The sequence below is a fragment of the Coffea eugenioides genome, chromosome 6, assembly GCF_003713205.1.
Source record: "Coffea eugenioides isolate CCC68of chromosome 6, Ceug_1.0, whole genome shotgun sequence".
Taxonomy (NCBI): Eukaryota; Viridiplantae; Streptophyta; class Magnoliopsida; order Gentianales; family Rubiaceae; genus Coffea; species Coffea eugenioides.
Window position 1 is genome coordinate 24,840,861 of NC_040040.1, and position 20,122 is coordinate 24,860,982.

A 20,122-nucleotide genomic window follows, 5' to 3' on the forward strand; every position below is an offset into this window, starting at 1 on the left:
GTTCAACTCATAGACGAAGGCGAAGATGTCAAACTGACTAAGGAATTCAAGGCTCGAGACCCTTGGCAAGTGGGAGAAGCCGTGGAGCGTCTAAAGGGTCAGTACCGTGAACGAGGAACTTCGAAAAAACTCACGGTATATGCCGACTCCTTTGAGCATCGATACCACCTGATCTTCTATCTTTTTGCATTTAATGTGGTGCCGAAAAAGAGTGGTAAACGGGAGATCCGAAATAGCGATCTCTATTTTCTGGATAAGATGATACATGGATTGGGTAGGCAGTTGACTGGCATTCCTCTACCCAGCATTATCATCAGCTATATGCGGACCACAGCTCGCATGAGGGCCGGCGAGACTTGCTTCGGATTCCCTCGACTGCTATCCCTCGTGTTTGAGAAGCTCAAGGTTCCTCGTGGAACCGAGAGAGCGGTGGTAACTAGGTCTGTCGAGGAGGTAAATGCTTCTATACTCAACGCTTTGGGTATTTCTACTGATTTTGGAGCTGCTTTGGTCCGGGACACAGGAGAAGCATCGACTTCCACTCAGCCTCCGCCTCACACTGAACCACAAGCGGCAACCCAAGAGACGGAGGCACAGCAGACTCTTCCTCCTCCGATTCCGCGACCACCTCCTCAACCGCGCTCCAAGTGGCAAGAGCTTCTCAATGCTATTTGTTGTATGGAGACGCGAGTCGTCGAGCGCATTGACCAGACGGAGCGGATGATGACTGAGCGCCTCGACCGACATGATCGCCGCCTTCGTGCGATCGAGGATCATTTTCATATCCGACGGTCTCCTACTCCGACACCTCATCAGGAGGAGGGCCATATTGGTACTTCACAGGGTTATCATGGAGCCGAGGAGGCAGTAGACCCTCGTTCCGAGCAACCATGATACTTTTTAGCGGATTAGATCTTTTATTTCTTTATTTTTCTTTTCTTTTGTTAAGACAAACTTTGTGATTTCAGTTTTCTTTTATTTGAATCATCTTGTGCTACTTATGGTGTTTGGTACCCTTGTTGTCTCAATTTGGGCAGAATTTGGATGATCGTGATGATTAAGGGCTTCAAATTGCATCACCACCTATTTGAGGGAAGTTTCAGTTCTTTTACCTTCCTCTACAATGAGGACATTGTAGATTTTAAGTGTGGGGGAGGGATAACTTTATCGTATGGGTGATTGTGTCTTGAAATGCATGACTTTAGTTGTTTAGAGCTTAAAAATGTTGGAATTATATTTGGAGATATTGTCATGAGGATAATTTTTGTGAAAATGAGGTTGTTGGCAGGGAGTTTCATCCATTTTTATGGGGAAACTCTGTCAAAATTTTTCTAAAATATCTTCCATTTGGATAACAAGCTATGTGTATTTTGGAAAAGTTTAATTCTTATTTGGCTTGAAATGAATTATTATGCAAGTAAGATTTTTACATTTTAGAAAGTATATTTGCTTAAATAAGAAAAGTTATGCTTAGAGTTTTGCAAGATTAATGATATTTATCATTTTTACTTAATTTTATAAGTAAGTGATTGATATAGTCAAAGAAAGGCCAAATTCTTCCTTTAATTATACTTAGAGGGAAAAAGAAATTGATTTGTAAAATAAAAAAAAATAAAAAAAAAAAGAGAGAAAAATAATATTAGTAATTTTCTACTCCAATGATTCACATACTGAGTAACCGGGGGTTGGCATTTACAAATGTCGACATTCCCGTAAAAAGGTATTGGAATTAAGAGTATGATTGGCAATTTAAATGAGTGAAATGTTGAGTAACCGAGAATTTTCACCTAAAAGTGTTGATTTTTGCGTAAAAAGACGTTTTCACTATTTAAATAAGATGATATGTGAATAAATCCCTCTAAATTGTTAAGTTTTGGGATGAGGAAGGCCATAAAATTGACTATGTGATTTACTTATTTGTGGAATTAGGATAGAATGAGAGAATTGATTTGAATTTGTCAAAATTTAGGCATAATTATTTTTATTTAATTGAATATTATGAGTATTTAGTGTAATCTGAGAAATGGCATAATAATTGGTTTTTAGGTTTTTGAGGAATTAAATTTGACAAGAGTACGCATATTGTTTTCTCTATTGAATATTTGAAGTAAGTTTTGTGTAAAATTGCTTGAGGACAAGCAATGATTCAAGTGTGGGGGAATTTGATAAGTGAATATTTAACATACATTTTGTACGAATTTGGCATGAATTTTTGGTATGTTTTGAGAAGATTAAAGCCATATTTGAACTCTTTTGGTGATAATTGCTTAAATATTGTTTAAGAGTTAAGAAATTGATAAATGAGTGGATTAATGCGTAATTTTGTGAAATTGTGAAGGTAATTGATGTATGAAATTCATGCACAAGTTGAAAGAAATGTCAGGGTCATCCAGAGGACAAAGTACACAAGAAAGTGGGAGCAAAAATGTAGAAAAAGAGAAGAAGTGAAAAACTGGAAAAATGCTCAACACGGATCCGAGCTCGGATCCGTGTGTACAAGAGGGATCCGACCCCTCGTCTGTACTTCTGGCGGAGTGTATCCGAGGTCAGGACGATCCGACCTCGGATCCATCATGGGAAGGCCTCGGATCCTATGATCCGAGCTCGGATCCATTATCACTCCTCGGATCCGAGGCTCGGATCTGTCTCTCTCCTCAGCAAGTGGCACAGCCGTTTTTCTTTACCTTTCTCACAACTTTTACAGCTATTTTGAGGGACAGAAATCGGTGGCACATGCTTCTGCAATAAAAGAGAAGACCAAATGAGTATGGAAAAAAGAAACATCATATCTTTGACTTCTTTTTACAAAATCTGAGTGGAGGAAATTATGAAGTGAGAGGAATGGAATTTCTCCCACCTTTTATGCAGAAAAACAGAGGAGAAGCCTGGATAACCATACGTAGCTAGTTTTCTTTCTTGTATCTAGTTTTCTCTCTAGATAGGAGTTCTTGGAGAAGTACTTGGAGAGTTTCACTTATAATCATATTGTGCAAGAACATAGCAGGAATTGGAGAGCTTCACCTTCAATTGGCTAAGCTTTCTTTTATCTTTCTTATACTTGTACTTTATGAGGTTTTGTATTCATAAACTTGTGAGTTTGATTGTTAAATCATTCATGAGTAGCTAAACTCCTTCATCTAGGGAGTAGATGAAACTTATGGCTAAATAATACTAATTGAATGTGATCTACACTTGTTATATCTTGTATTAACTTGTCTACTTGTGTAGCTGTGATTACTTGTTATTGATTGATCACCAATAGCATGTTTATAGTGTTATTATTCAATGAGAATTGGTAATAACAATTGAAACACATGAGTAGAGCTTGAGTTGTATGTTCATGAAAATAGAGATACACTTAAGTGGATTATTGAGCATTTCATGAAATAAAACGGAGTAGTAGAAGCATTTCACCATGAAAATAGGGAAATCTATATTGCTCTAGGCCATTTCATCATGAAAATGAGACTTGGTAAATTTGGAAATGAATCTCTGGTTAAGCAAGAATAATAGCAAGAAGTAAATCCATTCATTTGTGTAGTTTATGCCATAAGTGGAATCTACATCCCTAGAATCTTCCTTAAGTGAAATTTCTCTATTTGCATTAAGCATTTGTTAAACTAGATTTGTATATCAGATTTGTAGATTACAGCATTATACTTTTTCTGCTCAAATTATTTGTAAGTCTAAATAATAGAGAAAACAAGGGCTTAGTAATTGTTTAATTTGCTCCTCGTGGGATCGACCCGATACACATCTTGTACTACAATTGCGACCTGTATACTTGCAGTCCAACGGGTGTAAAATCGGAATTAAACTTGCATTGATATATAAAAATCCCGTCAACATGTACGCTGGACTCCTTTCAATACGAAGAGCACATGACGCATCTATTAAGAGTGATGGCAAACATTAACAGCGAACCTATGCTTACTCTGACACTAGTGGTCATTTACGGCCATATCTAGAAACTTCAACTGTCAAACAGGAAAAGGAAATATTATTTTTTTAACAAAATTAAAAGTTCACAACCTGTTTACAAAAAGTGACAATGCACCTTACAACTAATTGCAGTAGTCAAGCTTTTACGACATTAATGTTTACCCTCCGAGGGAGTGGTGAATGGTAGAAATAATCACTCTTCTTAAAGTCCCATCACCAAAATCACAACAAAAGGGGAACATCTTATTTCAAACTTTTTATAGAAGCACCACCCAGAAATCTTCCAATAGGAATAGAAATTTTATGTATCATTAATTTTATGTATCATTAAGATATCATGACCAGTTTTTCCAAACAAGCTCCACAGCACGCTCAACATCAAGTTTACTACAAGCCTAGGTTCTGCGCTTTTCATCAAACCAAACTTTGATAGTCCACTCAAGAAAGAAATGAAACATTTGCAGTGTGTGAATAATGTAATGAGCATATAAATTTTGGCCACCAAACGTAAGGACAACTTATCGACTATCTTCCCCATTTTCAAAAGAATACCAAGCAAAACACATTTATACGAGGGCATTATTAAGCATCACACCTATGGCAGACCATTGTGTTCCCATATTTGACAGAACTTTCTTTTCTTTCTTACTTGTTTTGATTTTTTTTTTAGTTTTATTTCTGTTCTTTTCCTCTTTAGCTATAGTAGAGGAAAGGAAGGGGAGAATTCATGGCAGCAATTCTCCATGTCAAAAACGTTCACACCATATGTAGAACCTTTAGGAGATGATCAACAAAAACATACGCAATGCTTCTATCATGTCCAACTTAGATCAACAAAAACACGAAAAAAAATAGCCAAGCAGTAATTGTACATTTACGAAAACAACCAAAAACAACTTAGAGTGCATAATGGTTATAAACTATTAGTGTGTTTGAATAGTAGATTATTTGGGATAATTTTTTAAAATTACTGTAGCATTTTTTTGATGTGATATATATGAGGTAAAAAGGTGGATGAAAAATGTATTGATGATGCAAGCAAATAAATTTTGGCAAATAATTCACTATCCAAATAAACCATATATTTTAATGCATCAAATTCAAAAATCAAGAATGGCTAAGATACAGAGTTTGAAAGTTGGAACAACTCTTAACTTCTTAATAGGCTCTTTGAAGACCTTCAAGATCAACTGATCAAGATTTTTTACATCCATTTTTAGACAATAATGAAGTTAGTTTTCAGCCTAAAGGTAAGCTTGTGGTTAAGATTGCTTACACGATTTGCAAGAACCAATGAATGCGGCGCTCTCAGACAATTAAGAGACTCCAATTAATTAGTAGACTTAAAATGAATATTAGGCGACATGAAACTTGTTGTAAACAATTAAAGCACTAGGAGGGCTAGAATTAGAGTAGAAAAGGACTTCTTGATTATTTAACTATCCTCATGGTGGGAATTTTTCAAAAATGACTTCAATTGCTTCAGTCTAAAGCTTACATTTAAAAAGCAGTTTATTCTTCTTTATCTACAAGCTACCTAACTCTCAGGTTAGAGAAAAGAAGTGGTCCGATTTTAACATCACAAGTTGCTATAGTGCATTCTATAGAATCATGTCATTCCAAGGTCTAAAACTCACACAGTGTACTGGAGACCACGAAACAAGTCCCCAAAATAACTCAACAAATGATTACAAAAGTATATTACAGGTAAAAGAAGGAAAAAAAGAAAAACTTAAAAACTCTGGAATACAGCCTCCACTTAATTATGTTTTATCCCCTTGCTAACCCTAAGTACCATAATAAACAAGGGTGGGTAAGATCCTGCTTTGTCAAACACTTGAAAACATTACAGTGATAAGTGGAAAATTAAAAGCAAAGTAGTAAGAGAAACTTGACCAATTGCATGGGCATAAACCGGAAAAGATAATATGCTGATAAAAAGAGTGTTATTTACAAACAAGTTAAATTGCTAGGACAAGGGAAATTCCCACAGCACAGTAATTCATGTTTCACCAGTCATTGATAATAATGACAGGAAATAGAAAATGGAACAAAATACTGCATATATCACCGTGAACCAACCTTTTCTGCTGCAATCTTCAACTTCTAGCCAGCCATTGAAGGAAGAAAAGAATATGACAAGAGAATAGCACTACGGTTATTCTGATCCTTGCACTCCGTGAACTTGAATGATTACCAAGATTAATACCCACAAGAAAATTATCAAGATTCAAAAAACCAAGCCCATTGAGCTTCACAAAGAAATTTTTGCAACAAAACTGTAATCCTCGGTGAACCTAAACTTAGAGGGAGAGAGTGAATGACCAACCCAAGCACCATGCAACAAGTTAAAGGGCTCAAAACTTGGATCTTTTACCAACCCAAAAACAAGATTAAAAGAGCCTTCAATAGTGTGTAACAAAATCCTAGAGATTGATCATTTGTAAACAAGTAACTAAATGCAAGGAGGACGGAGTGTATTGGATTGATGCACATTCTAGAAGGCATTGCAAAGGTTCTGAAATGTACAAAAGGAGCAAAACACAAGAATGAGTCGGCTTTTTTTGGCAAAATATTGGGTATTAGAAAAGGAACAAAAACTTGCAATGCTAAGTCCACCAATCATCAACAACAGATAGTTTTTTCATTCTTGAGTGAGTAAATAGAATTAATGAGGCCATGAAGGTGGAAGATCCACAAAGCATGTAATCCAGTAGCACCAGAGCATAATGCTAACTACTCCAAGTCTTTTAAGGGTTAAATCCATAAAGTAAGACTTCCAACTAAATGTGAAAACAGGTCCTCCAAGCACAAAACACTAAGAAGAATGGAAGGCCTTAAAATGCAAAAGTTTGCCAGAGTAAGCTAAATTCTTGGAAGTCAAAATTGAAGAACGTGCAGGTAACTAGAACACATTTGTTTTGTCACAATTGTAGATCAAGTCCAAAAAAAATTCTCATTTATATGTAACTAAAGTTGCATGCTACCAAAGCTCACCCTGTGCTGATTTATCTCTATATGTTAAATTTCATCAGCTAACCGCATATTCTTGCAAAACCTCAAATAGTACTTTAAATCATAAACAACATTCAAGCAATGCAGTGTGAACTTGTGTCGCCCAAAATTAGTACTCTAAAACTCTCCTCTTCAATTACAAGTTCCCGTCTTTCCCGACAAAATCCTTGAGAATTACAGGGCTGACAGTGAAATCAAATCCAATGCTACATACTCAGGTGAAAGCAATATTATTCTACTCCCCTAGGCATAGAATTCAATTGAAGGCACTTAAATCTCCATGTTTCAATTTTCAGACATCACCTCATTCCAAATGATAAAATCTATAACCTTCTCAATCAAATTCGCTCATAAAAGGGGGAAAAGGAGAATAAAATGGAGGATGGACTTTTCTTTTATATCAGTAATAACAACAGTACTTAACAAGAGAAAATCAATCTATCTCAAGGTAAACTAAAACAGATTTAACAATTCACTTCTAGTTAATACCAGAAAATGATGCAGCTTTCCTCTTTGTTAATTCCAAACCCATCTTACATCCAGTCAGAGTCACAAACAGAACACCTTGTATGCCTCATGTGTAAGCAAATTTTCTTGCAATACGATTATGGCAGTACATTTGTACTTTGCATTGCCGATGTTGTATATAACCATATCTTTCCTGATCAGTAAAATTTACAACTTTCTGAACCAAAATGAGCAACAAAAGGGGACAAAGAAAAGGGAAAATCAAAGGGAGATGAAGATTCTTCTATTTCGATATTATACGCATTTTACTTACCTCGAAAAACTAGACCATTTTAAGACAAACTGTATCATAGATAAAGAATCAGTTGTACATAACACTGCAAAAAGATGCAGAGCTCTCTCTTCTTCAAAATTAGATGCGTGCTATATCCAATCAAAAACACCAATAGACCCATAATAGACACAATGTATAAGCAGAATTCTTTAATCAATACTATATCAAAATTCACTTGTACTTCTGCCAATGTTGTACTTTACCAACACCTTCTATCATGAACCTTCATCCTTCTGGTGGAACACCTCAATGAGGAAAGTTGGATAATGCACCAAAAGAGATAAAAATGCAAAAATTTCAAAGCCATGAATAATCAAGAATATTCCTCTCGTTCTCCTTATAGTAAAGGATCAGCTAACTCTCCTTTCTCCTCTCAAATTTTTAACACATCCAATCAAAATCATCAGTAAATCCAGTAATACGCATGCTATATGACCAAAACTCTTCCTTTATTACCACTATAGCATCTCTCTTGTACTCTGTGCTGACAAGATTGTAATTTGATATATCATGCATAACAAAGCTCCATACGAGAATTAACATAACAAAGCAGCAAAAGAACAAAAACCCACTAGTCCAACCATTTCGTTTTCCGTTTTAGTTTTTTTTACCCCCCAAACAAAAAGTATTTACCTCTGAAGATACATTGCTTCCTCAAGATCACACCTGAGGCCGGACTCCAGGTGGCCAAGGCCTTCACAAGACTCACAGTACTTCCCAGGACAGCCAATTCTATTGCCCCAATACGCATACTTTCTCAGAATCTCTTAGCATTTTTGCTATGTATACTTGTTCCAGTGATGGAATAAAAGAACTCCTCTGTGGAAAAGAAAGAAGATGCAAGATAGAAAACAGCAATGCAGCCAATGGGTAGCTATACGGACGATAAGAATGGAAGATCTGCGTGGTGGAGGTTTTCCTCTCTGGGTTTTGTGTTCAAAGAAAATAGGATTTTTTTTCTGTTTCTAATCCTTTTCATTTTTCCCTAGGCAAAGAGCCAGAACAACTCTCGAACTTTCATGTTTTTTGTACTTTTAACCATTCATCTTTTGGGATGATATTTCATTTTTTTTAACTTGCACATTTCATAGGCCGGAAAATTTGAACTTTTCACAACTAGATTTAATTAAGTGGCCTACAATACAAAGAGGAGGGGGGACCCATTGGAGGTTTGTCCAAAATAAAATTTCTTCAATTTTATTCACATATTTTTTCCAAACAAATTAAATTACCAAATACTATTTTTTTTTCTTAGAGATACCAATTATTACCTATTTGGATTGTAGTTTTTCAAAAAAAAAATTTCCGTTTTTTGTGAACAAATTTCTTAATCACTTTTTATTCTCATATATGTCAAATCGTTATAGTACATTTTTCTTAAAATTTTCAAAAAAAAAAAAGCAATTTGAACATCCTTTTTAACCCAAAGTACACTTATATTTTGTCATTTGTGAGTCATAACATCCAAAGCTCACGATCAAAAATAACAAATAGCTATTGTCCAAATTACATTTTACTTATAATATATTTTTCTCAAATTAAATTTCTTTGAGTTATGGAACCAATTAGATTCTAACCTTTGAACAACAAACTGTTCATCAATGATTCACTTTCAAGGCATTAATTAGACAAAAGTGACAAAACAAATATATAAACAAAAATAGTGCCAATTTAACTCTTGTAGGTTAGGCAATTTAACATTTAACCCCTTATAGTTTTGAACCTCAGCATCTGGTTGGATAGCTGTACTTGTCAAAAAACATGAACCTAAAATACACAACTACAATAACACCTCTTACAATATCACAAAAAAAACCTCAAAAATGTCTAAAAATGCCCAAAAAAATAACTAAAAAATAAAGCAAAAAAGAGCAAAACACATACAAACACACATATCTCATCATCATCGCTTCTTCTCCTTCCCCTATTATATTCCTTTCTTGGTAGGAACCGCTATTGGGCCAATAGCCCTACCATCCATCAACTATCCCCACCTCCCCTGCAACTTCTCCTATCCATCCACCTTTCTTTGCCCCGTCAACCCTCACTTCTGTAAGAGAGTGAAAGGGAGTTTGACAATAAGAGAAAGGGGATAAGGGTTTAGCAATGGAAAAGGAAGGGCTTATAGGTGATGAATGTTGATCTCGTATGTTTTAAGTGTATTTTATTACTTGATTTTTAGTGTGCTTTAATCATTTTGATAGCTAAATAACTAAATTTTTAGTGAAATTTGCATTTTGTGGTTTAAATGTGAAAAATTACATTTCTATGAAGCTAAGTGGTGAAAACTTCATGTTTTTATAGCTTTTTATAATTCAATCATCATGGAAAGTGAAGTGAGATACTTGGACAATTCTTGATGATTTAAAGTGAACATGAAGTGTAAAATGATAAAAATGTGAAATGTAATCCACTGGAAAAGAAGAAAAGATTGCAGCTCTAATACCTTTTGATATTTAGCTATATAGTGAGCTACAAGCATTGGATTAAGATGATTCTTAAACCATTTTAAAACTAAAACATAGGGATACATTTCTTATGAAGATGTCAAAATTCAGTTCATACATTTTCATGGTTAAAAAATTGAAACACAGTCATGAATTTTTGCTGCTGAAGATTGAAACAAAGTTCTAATCAATCGAGGGTATTTTAGTCATTTCTCAATCCATAGAGTTCCAATTGAGATAATTCTTGATGCATTGGAAACTAACTCAATTACATACAACTTTTATGTTTTGTGCAAAAGTTAGTTCAACTTCCATCATCAAGAAATTTGTAGTTCAATTTAGAATAAAAATAGAGCAATTTCCAAAATCTTAAAAAATGCGACCCTTCACCTGCGTTTTGACCCACATATTCATATTTCGGCTACTTTATAGCTGGAAATAGTTGAATTTCAACTTGTAGTTCTTTCCTACTATTTTTTAGACCAATTTTCTGAATGGATTTTGGCTGGAAAGTGCAAGAAGCATCTTGGAGACTTGGAGAATCAAATATTTGGAAATCTCAAGGCACAATTTATAAAACTTGAAACATGATTGTTAGGAGCAAAATCTTCTATAAATAGGGTCTCTTGTGAACATTTTTTTTTGTAACTTTGGAGCCTAGAGAAAATACACCAAATGTAGTCTTTCACTAGAACTTTCTAGTTCATTACTGTAGTATAGTTTAGTATAATTAGTTTTATTCAATCCTTGTATATAGCTAGACATAGATGAAGTTGAGGGTGAAAATGGAGAGTTTGGAACTCAAGAGACATGGGTGACATTTCTTCTATCACTTTGTTTCTTGTATTGATTTTCATGTTTAGTGAATATATAAAGTTGGTTCTTGTTTGTGTTATATTTATGTCTTGCTAGTTTTTATACCTAGGGGATGGATGAACTTCTATGATTGTTAAGTGAGTTTTTCATGGTTATTTGAGTTTATTTCTTGAGCAAGTTATTTAGCACTTTTGTTATTTCAATCATGATTAATTAACCATTAGTTGTGACTATCTAAAAGTGTTGTTTCATCAATAACCATTATGATTTAATACTAGTTCATGAAAGTATTAAATCTAGGAAGTTAATTCACTAATATAGGGTTACACTTTTGTGGCTTTGGTAGCTTATTCCATTTCATAGAATTTAATGAATCCATAACTAGTTTCATATCACGTTAGTAGATATGGAGTAATTATAGATATGGTTGGTATATTCGCGAAAGCGTATATCACATACATTTGAAAATTATGCCATAACTAACCAAAGTAAATGAATTCATTTAACTAGTAATTTCACTTACAAGAGTAGTTAGTAAATCCATAACTCTAAGAATCTCTTTGTTATTGTTTTTACCAATTCTTTATAATTCATAGTCTAAATTTACTTGCTTTATTTGTAGTAGTCTAAATAATAGAAGAGTTCAAAAATCACCAATAGTTGATAATCTTTCCTGTGGGATTAACACCTAATATCTCTTATATTCGATAAACAATCTGTATACTTGAAGAAAATGGGTTGTTTAGGTTTTTAAACTTTGGTGCGAAATAAAAATCTTGTCAATGGAGGGAAAAAAAGGAGTGAATAGGGAGAGGACCTCATGGTCATGGGTGAGATAGGGGAAGGATACGAGAGTGGAGAAGGGACGGCAAATCCCAAGGCGTAGGAGGGAAAGAAAGGTATTTCAAAATATCTCAAAAACTCTAAAAACACCTTAGAGCCTTACATCTAAAAACTTTTTAAAAACACATCATTTTCATTATCATTATCATTATTACTATCATTTGTGAGGACTCGCAAAAATTTACTTATTTAATCTCCTATTTCTAGCTTATTTAATTATTTATTTGGCCTTTTACTCCGAATATTATTTTCTAAGCTCTTGAGACCTAATTACATGGAAATATAGTTTCATTATATTTTTAAAATGACTTGTTTCAAAAATTAATTTTCGTAAGCTCGTTTAGTGAAAATAGTGAATACGTCTTTGGAAATCTTGACCGATTGAGAGTACAATAAGATTGGAATATTGGAGACATGTACAATGGATCTAAATTAGGTATTTTAATGTTTAAATACTCAAGTGATAGTTATTAGTACTATCGTTATAAGAATTTTTCAGAAATTTCGTCTTATCGCGCATAAATTGGAAGTGCGCGTTTTTACACGCGCGATTTAATTTAGGAACTTCAGACCCTTATTTTGGGACGATTGAGAGTGAATAATATTTATATGAAAATAAGTGCATTAGAGGTTTAGTGCACTAGTGAACCAAACGCGCGAGAAATCGAGCCCTAATCGCGCCAAACGCACCCTAATGTGAGTTGACTAATGGGTGATTTGAGGGCACAAGTTAGTGTCTTCTCTTGGAAGCTTAGAAATCTGATCATACTCTCTCTCTTGCTCCCTCATCTGGCCGAACAACAAGCAAGAAAAACAGCTCAAGAGTTCTTCAAATTCCTCCATCAAATCTTCACCAAATCTTCTCTAATTCACTTCAAATTTCACCCACACTTAGTATAACACTTGAGGAGTATTTTGAGCTGCAAAAGGGAGCTGAAAAGTCACGGTTTTCTGGAGCAAAGAGTGACCAAAATTTCGGATCTAGTCATCCAAGAAGGTAGCAAATCATCCAACCCATAGATCTTAGTTTTTGTAAGATATATTGCACATATAAGGTTATATAATCATGTGGGTAGTCTTGTTTATGGTATAAAATGTGAAAGTGGGCTCTATGAACTCCCACTCTTGGGTTGTTGCTGATTTGATGATTGATGGTGGATATATTGTTGGTTTAGTGGTTAAAATGATGGATTAATGGTGTGTAATTGATAGAAACTTCATTGGGTGCAAGAAGCAAAAGTTTCTGATTTTGCCCCTGCTTTGTCCGACCATTTTGTGCACAATTTTGAGGTTCTAATGACTTGATTATGTTTTTTACATGTTATTGTGAGTGTGTACAAAATTTCATTGAAAAATAACATGATTTGGTTGGTCAAATGAGTTGATTTCCAAAGTTAGCAAAACTGGAAAATGAATCCCGTATTGCCCAGGCAGTCATTTTGTATCGGCCATAACTCTTTCCTCCGATGTCAAAAGTAAGTGCCGTTTGTGGCACTGGAAACTAGACATTCCCAGCTTTCCATTGGTACCAAATTCACGTTCTGGTTCCACTTGAGTGAGCCACACCATTCGTTTGAAAATCACTGCCCTGTTTCGTTGCTCTCCAGGAGACAGGACAGAAATTGCTTCTTGATGCTCAAAAACGAGCTGTTTGTGGATAGAATTTGAAAATGGTTTCTTCTGAGAAAATTCAGCTTTATGAGAGAGCTTTCCAACGCCATCAACCACGCTCAATTCCAAGTTGAATTGAGTGAGTTGTGGCCAATGTTTGAAACTGCTACAGTGATAGAATTTTCCACTTGGACAGATTTGTAACTAACAATGATTTGGGACTTGGTTTTCTGAAGTTTCTTGGTATAAATCACCTATCAAATGTACCTTAGACATTATCTACTGAAATGAACCGTGTTTGAGGTGTTTTATTGGCCAAACGTTTTGAAAATGGAAAAACGGAAGTCCAAGGCAGATTTGCCGAGGAACTTCTTGGGACTTTAGTGATTTCGTTAACCAACTTTACGAATGAATTTTCCTACGAAATTTGGTAGAGAAATAGCCCTTATATGGTAGGATAATACTGCCAAATTTGGTGTCATTCCAAGTCCATTTTGATGTTCAATCAAAGTCCCAAAATTGTGAATTAAACCTGGAATTTACGTAACAGTTTCACATTTTCACTAACTTTGAATTATCATATCTTGGTGCTCGAAACTCCGTTTCTCATTCCGCTTGTTTTGTTATATTCTTGGATTGCAATACTAATTGATTTCCAAATTTCAAAGGTTAGTTCAAAACAAATGAATTTTACCGAATTTCCAAAGTTGGCCAAAAACCAACTTAAATTTGTCTTGGTAATGCAAGTTACCAACTTTGAGCTACTATATCTTGGCGCTCAAAACTTCGATTCTTGTTCCATTTGATTCGTTTTAAACTTTGATTGTAGCTCTAATTGAGTTCTAAATTTCGGAGGCTAGTTCGTATTGTGTGAATTTTGCCGGATTTTCAAAGTTGGTCAAAAACCAACCCCGAAACTGTCTTAATGGTCCAAAGCAGCAACCTTGAGTCAATTTTTGAATACCTTCCGTTTGGAATCATGGAAAAGTATCTTCTAGGAACTTTTAGTGCTTTTGAAGAAGTTTCCAACGGTATCAAGCTTTCCAATTTTGGACCTACATAGTGCAAGATACAATTTTTCTAAATTGACACCCAAAGCTGAAATTTGTCAATTTCTTAGAAAATGAGATTTTGGAAACTTGCCTTCTTTTCTCGATACCGATTGAACATTTTGAACTCGATTTCATGGAAAATGTTAGTCTCTCTCTTTAGACTTTAAAACTTTACTCTTGAACCTCGATTTACGAGTAATTGAGGTTCATTTTCATAAGATTTTCTTAGATTGCAGTAGCGTACAATCTTCCTCGATAATTAGAGATTCGTAGTGATATTGAGTCGTACTTGATTATTGTTTACTCAGGCACTCGAGGGAATCTCCAAGAGGAACTCGGAGCGGACACCTAAACGTTTGTTTGAAAACTACTCGCTTGTTTTGACTAGGTGAGTGTTCCATATAGGAATACGTAATTGAATAAGTCTAGGACACGCTTATTTCATGATTATTAAGTGTTAAGTGCTATGTGTTAAGTATTTACCATACTCATGCTTGGAAATGCTCGAATAACATGACTTGGTATGCTAAGGTTGCATACGTCGTTGGAGTGAATCTCCTCGACTCTCACATAGTAAAAATGGGATAACGGCCAATGATGGCCTATTCATATGACAAATGCCTGTCAATTGAACGTCACTGCTTAACCGTTAACCGTTAACCGTCAACCGTTAACCGTGAACCGTTTACCAACCACATGACTACCTGATTACTTGACTATTTGCTCACATGATTTCCAATCTACATGACTATTCGATATCCGTGAATTACATGCTCCCATGAAATCAACTTGTATTGCTTACGTGCTTACGTGCTAAGTATCTACTTGATTACTTGATTATCATGAATCACATGTTATATGAAGCTGTCCATCATTATTAGGCGAGTGTGTACTTTACCTCACTCGACCTACTCAAATGATTAATTTTACCTTTTGTCGAATTACTTGGTTACCTGTGCATGTTGTAAGCTCTAAGCTGAACTTGGGCCCTGCCCTTGGTTACTGACCTACTCGAGCCAGGACTGGGCTCGGTCGGGTAGGTTGGAACCCTGGGCCACCGTTCGGTATACTCGAGTATTACCACTGGAGGGATAAGGCGATGGCCAGACCGTACCGTGGGGATCCGGAAGTCATAAGGTGCAGATGACCGACAGAGTTCCACTGGAACACCGTATCCTACTGTATATGTTTACCTTATATCATGATAATTGTTTCATGCTAAAATGCCAACATGAAATCCTGAGCAATGCCTGTGATATCCTCCATACCTGTTACCTGATCAATGTACTCATACCATGATACCTGTCTCATGATAAATGTCTCATAGCATGATAAATGTCTCAAATTACTCGTACAATGGTTATCACCTCATGATAACATGCCATTGTGCAACCTTGAACCATGCATATGATATGCCCAACTTACTTGATTTATTTGAACTATTAGAGTGTCTTGGAACCTCACTGGGCTGTGTAGCTCATCCCACGTTGTGGTTTTCTTTTACAGGGTTCGAGACCAAGGGTGCTCGTGAGTAGTACTAGATTATTTTCTTTTGGAAACTCTAAGTTATATAACAACGGATGGCTATTGTACCCTTTTCCGTTGGGTTGTATTTAAGCTTGAAAGCTGCATAATTGTAAGTGTGAGATATTTGAAGTACTTTAATTATGTATTGAGGTTACTTAAAGTATTTCGAGCTTTTGAATGATGGATTGTAGTGAGTCCTGGCGAGAGTTGGGCAGGCGTCCCGCGGATACCCTTTGGTTCGCCTTAGGGAGAAGTGGGGGCGCTACAGTTGGTATCATAGCTTAGGTTTCAGATCTTTGTAGTGTATCTTAGGCTTAAATGTTTAGAATGCCGGACTGTGGGATTGTTCTGAAAGTTAAATGATTGCTTGTAAGAAATTTAGAACCACTTCACGTGGTCTCTACAGATGAGTAAGATAGGGCCAAGTGGTGTTATGGTCCTTACCATGTGATTGAGTAAAGACTTAAGTGTCATTCTAGAAATGTAAGTTGTGAATCATGAATATTGTAGGTTGTAAAACCTTTATCTTGATAATTGGAGGGAATTTGATATGTATGTTGGGTAGGAATCTCGTATGTGGTGATTTACTCTTGGGACCGGCCGGCTCGAGTTGTGAATTACCTTATTTCGGATTCTTGTACCTGAATACTTGAGGGTGGAAAGCAACCCTAAGGGCCTTACATCTCCATTTATGGGGAATAGGAATGAATTGATATTTAATGAGAATGATTACAGGAAACCACTAATTGTTTGGTTGGGTGGCATAATGATTAAAAGTGGAAGATGGAAAAGATCGCAACCCAAAAGATCCTTGTGTTGGGATTGAAATCGAGCATGTTAGGGAACGAGAATCGTCTAGTTCCAATTAATCTAGTGAATCTCTACTTGTGATCTTTTATAGTGAGACGATGGGAGTAGAATTTAAGAGTTTGCGCCTTGGAGATGAATGTACTTGTGATAATCACTTGTTTATTTTTGTTATTGACTTTGACTTGGCATGAACTTTACTTTGCCATAATTTGTGTTATGATTTAATGAACTCTAGTTTGTGTTTACTTGCATAGTGATAATGTTATTTGTGAAAGTATCTTCATCCTCTTAAATGTTGCTACTGGTATATGAGTACAGTTCAATTTTAGTTAAGTGTGAGGTTTATGCATGTGCGTATAGACTAGCTGTGAACATGGAAACTAGAGGACAATGAAAGGGACGTCAACCTAGACAACCCCGAAATGAAAGAGTAGCTAATGGGTCCGATATTGATCAAAACGTTGAGCTAAGTGCTGGGAGAGGAAATGATCAAATGGGACAAGTTTTAACTCGCATGACGGATATCCTAGAACTCTTAGTAGCTCAACAAGGTCAAGGTGTTGGACAAGAAAACCAACGTGGAAACCAAGAGATAGGGGAGGATCGAGCTTTAGAGCGGTTTCAGAAATTTTCCCCGCCTAAGTTTGCTGGAGGACCTGATCCAGAGGTGGCTGAGAATTGGTTAGAAAATATAAGAAATATATTCGATGCCTTGGATTACACCGAGGAGAGACAAGTCACCTTTGCTATATTTCAACTTGAAGGAGCAGCCCGAGCATGGTGGAATGTTATAAGAAACAAGTGGGAAAGGGATCAAACCTTAAGGACTTGGACAAACTTTGTGCGTGAATTTAATGAGAAATTTCTTCCTCCACTTGTCCAAGAAAAGAGAGAGGATGATTTTATAAAGTTTCGTCAAGGAACTTTGAGCGTAGCTGAGTATGAAACACGCTTTACGAAGTTATCTACATATGCCCCAGAATTGGTGGCTACTGAACGGAAGAGAATAAGACGGTTCATCCAAGGATTAAATTTTGAGATCCAAGATGCCCTTGCCGCAGCACAGGTTGAAACATTTAGTGACGCTCTCGAAAAAGCGCAAAGGGTAGAAAGCACAAAATCTCAACTGAGAGCTTTTCAAGCAAGGAAAAGAGATGCATCTGATAGTACACTAGGAGGAAATGGACCACCACCCAAAGTTAGAAAAGGAGTGGATGGAGTAGGATTATCACTTCCTGCACCACTCATGATAAAGGAACCAAAAGGGACTACGTCCCGAAGAGCTCCAGTAGGATAAATGCAGTCAAAGAGGACCTCACAAGCAAGTCAGGTCACAGTGTCTCGTCCAACCTGTGGATATTGTGGAAGGACGAATCATATTGAAGAAAACTGTTGGCTAAAGGGGCAAAAGTGTATGGGGTGTGGAAGTACCAACCATAAAGTTCATGACTGTCCAAAGAGGTATCCACGAGAAACTACTGCTCAACAAGGAAATGGAACTGTCTCTCGACAAGTCAATGGAAGGAGAAACCGACCAGTGGTATCTGAAAGAACGCATGACATGAACACACCACACGGTTCAGAGTTGTCTGAGATTACAGAAGGTATGAATTTCGAGGACGAAATTCTTTTAAGGAGGGAGGTTGTGAGGACTCGCAAAAATTTACTTATTTAATCTCCTATTTCTAGCTTATTTAATTATTTATTTGGCCTTTTACTCCGAATATTATTTTCTAAGCTCTTGAGACCTAATTACATGGAAATATAGTTTCATTATATTTTTAAAATGACTTGTTTCAAAAATTAATTTTCGTAAGCTCGTTTAGTGAAAATAGTGAATACGTCTTTGGAAATCTTGACCGATTGAGAGTACAATAAGATTGGAATATTGGAGACATGTACAATGGATCTAAATTAGGTATTTTAATGTTTAAATACTCAAGTGATAGTTATTAGTACTATCGTTATAAGAATTTTTCAGAAATTTCGTCTTATCGCGCATAAATTGGAAGTGCGCGTTTTTACACGCGCGATTTAATTTAGGAACTTCAGACCCTTATTTTGGGACGATTGAGAGTGAATAATATTTATATGAAAATAAGTGCATTAGAGGTTTAGTGCACTAGTGAACCAAACGCGCGAGAAATCGAGCCCTAATCGCGCCAAACGCACCCTAATGTGAGTTGACTAATGGGTGATTTGAGGGCACAAGTTAGTGTCTTCTCTTGGAAGCTTAGAAATCTGATCATACTCTCTCTCTTGCTCCCTCATCTGGCCGAACAACAAGCAAGAAAAACAGCTCAAGAGTTCTTCAAATTCCTCCATCAAATCTTCACCAAATCTTCTCTAATTCACTTCAAATTTCACCCACACTTAGTATAACACTTGAGGAGTATTTTGAGCTGCAAAAGGGAGCTGAAAAGTCACGGTTTTCTGGAGCAAAGAGTGACCAAAATTTCGGATCTAGTCATCCAAGAAGGTAGCAAATCATCCAACCCATAGATCTTAGTTTTTGTAAGATATATTGCACATATAAGGTTATATAATCATGTGGGTAGTCTTGTTTATGGTATAAAATGTGAAAGTGGGCTCTATGAACTCCCACTCTTGGGTTGTTGCTGATTTGATGATTGATGGTGGATATATTGTTGGTTTAGTGGTTAAAATGATGGATTAATGGTGTGTAATTGATAGAAACTTCATTGGGTGCAAGAAGCAAAAGTTTCTGATTTTGCCCCTGCTTTGTCCGACCATTTTGTGCACAATTTTGAGGTTCTAATGACTTGATTATATTGTTTACATGTTATTGTGAGTGTGTACAAAATTTCATTGAAAAATAACGTGATTTGGTTGGTCAAATGAGTTGATTTCCAAAGTTAGCAAAACTGGAAAATGAATCCCGTATTGCCCAGGCAGTCATTTTGTATCGGCCATAACTCTTTCCTCCGATGTCAAAATTAAGTGCGGTTTGCGGCACTGGAAACTAGACATTCCCAGCTTTCCATTGGTACCAAATTCACGTTCTGTTTCCACTTGAGTGAGCCACACCATTCGTTTGAAAATCACTGCCCTGTTTCGTTGCTCTCCAGGAGACAGGACAGAAATTGCTTCTTGATGCTCAAAAACGAGCTGTTTTTGGATAGAATTTGAAAATGGTTTCTTCTGAGAAAATTCAGCTTTATGAGAGAGATTTCCAACGCCATCAACCACGCTCAATTCCAAGTTGAATTGATTGAGTTGTGGCCAATGTTTGAAAC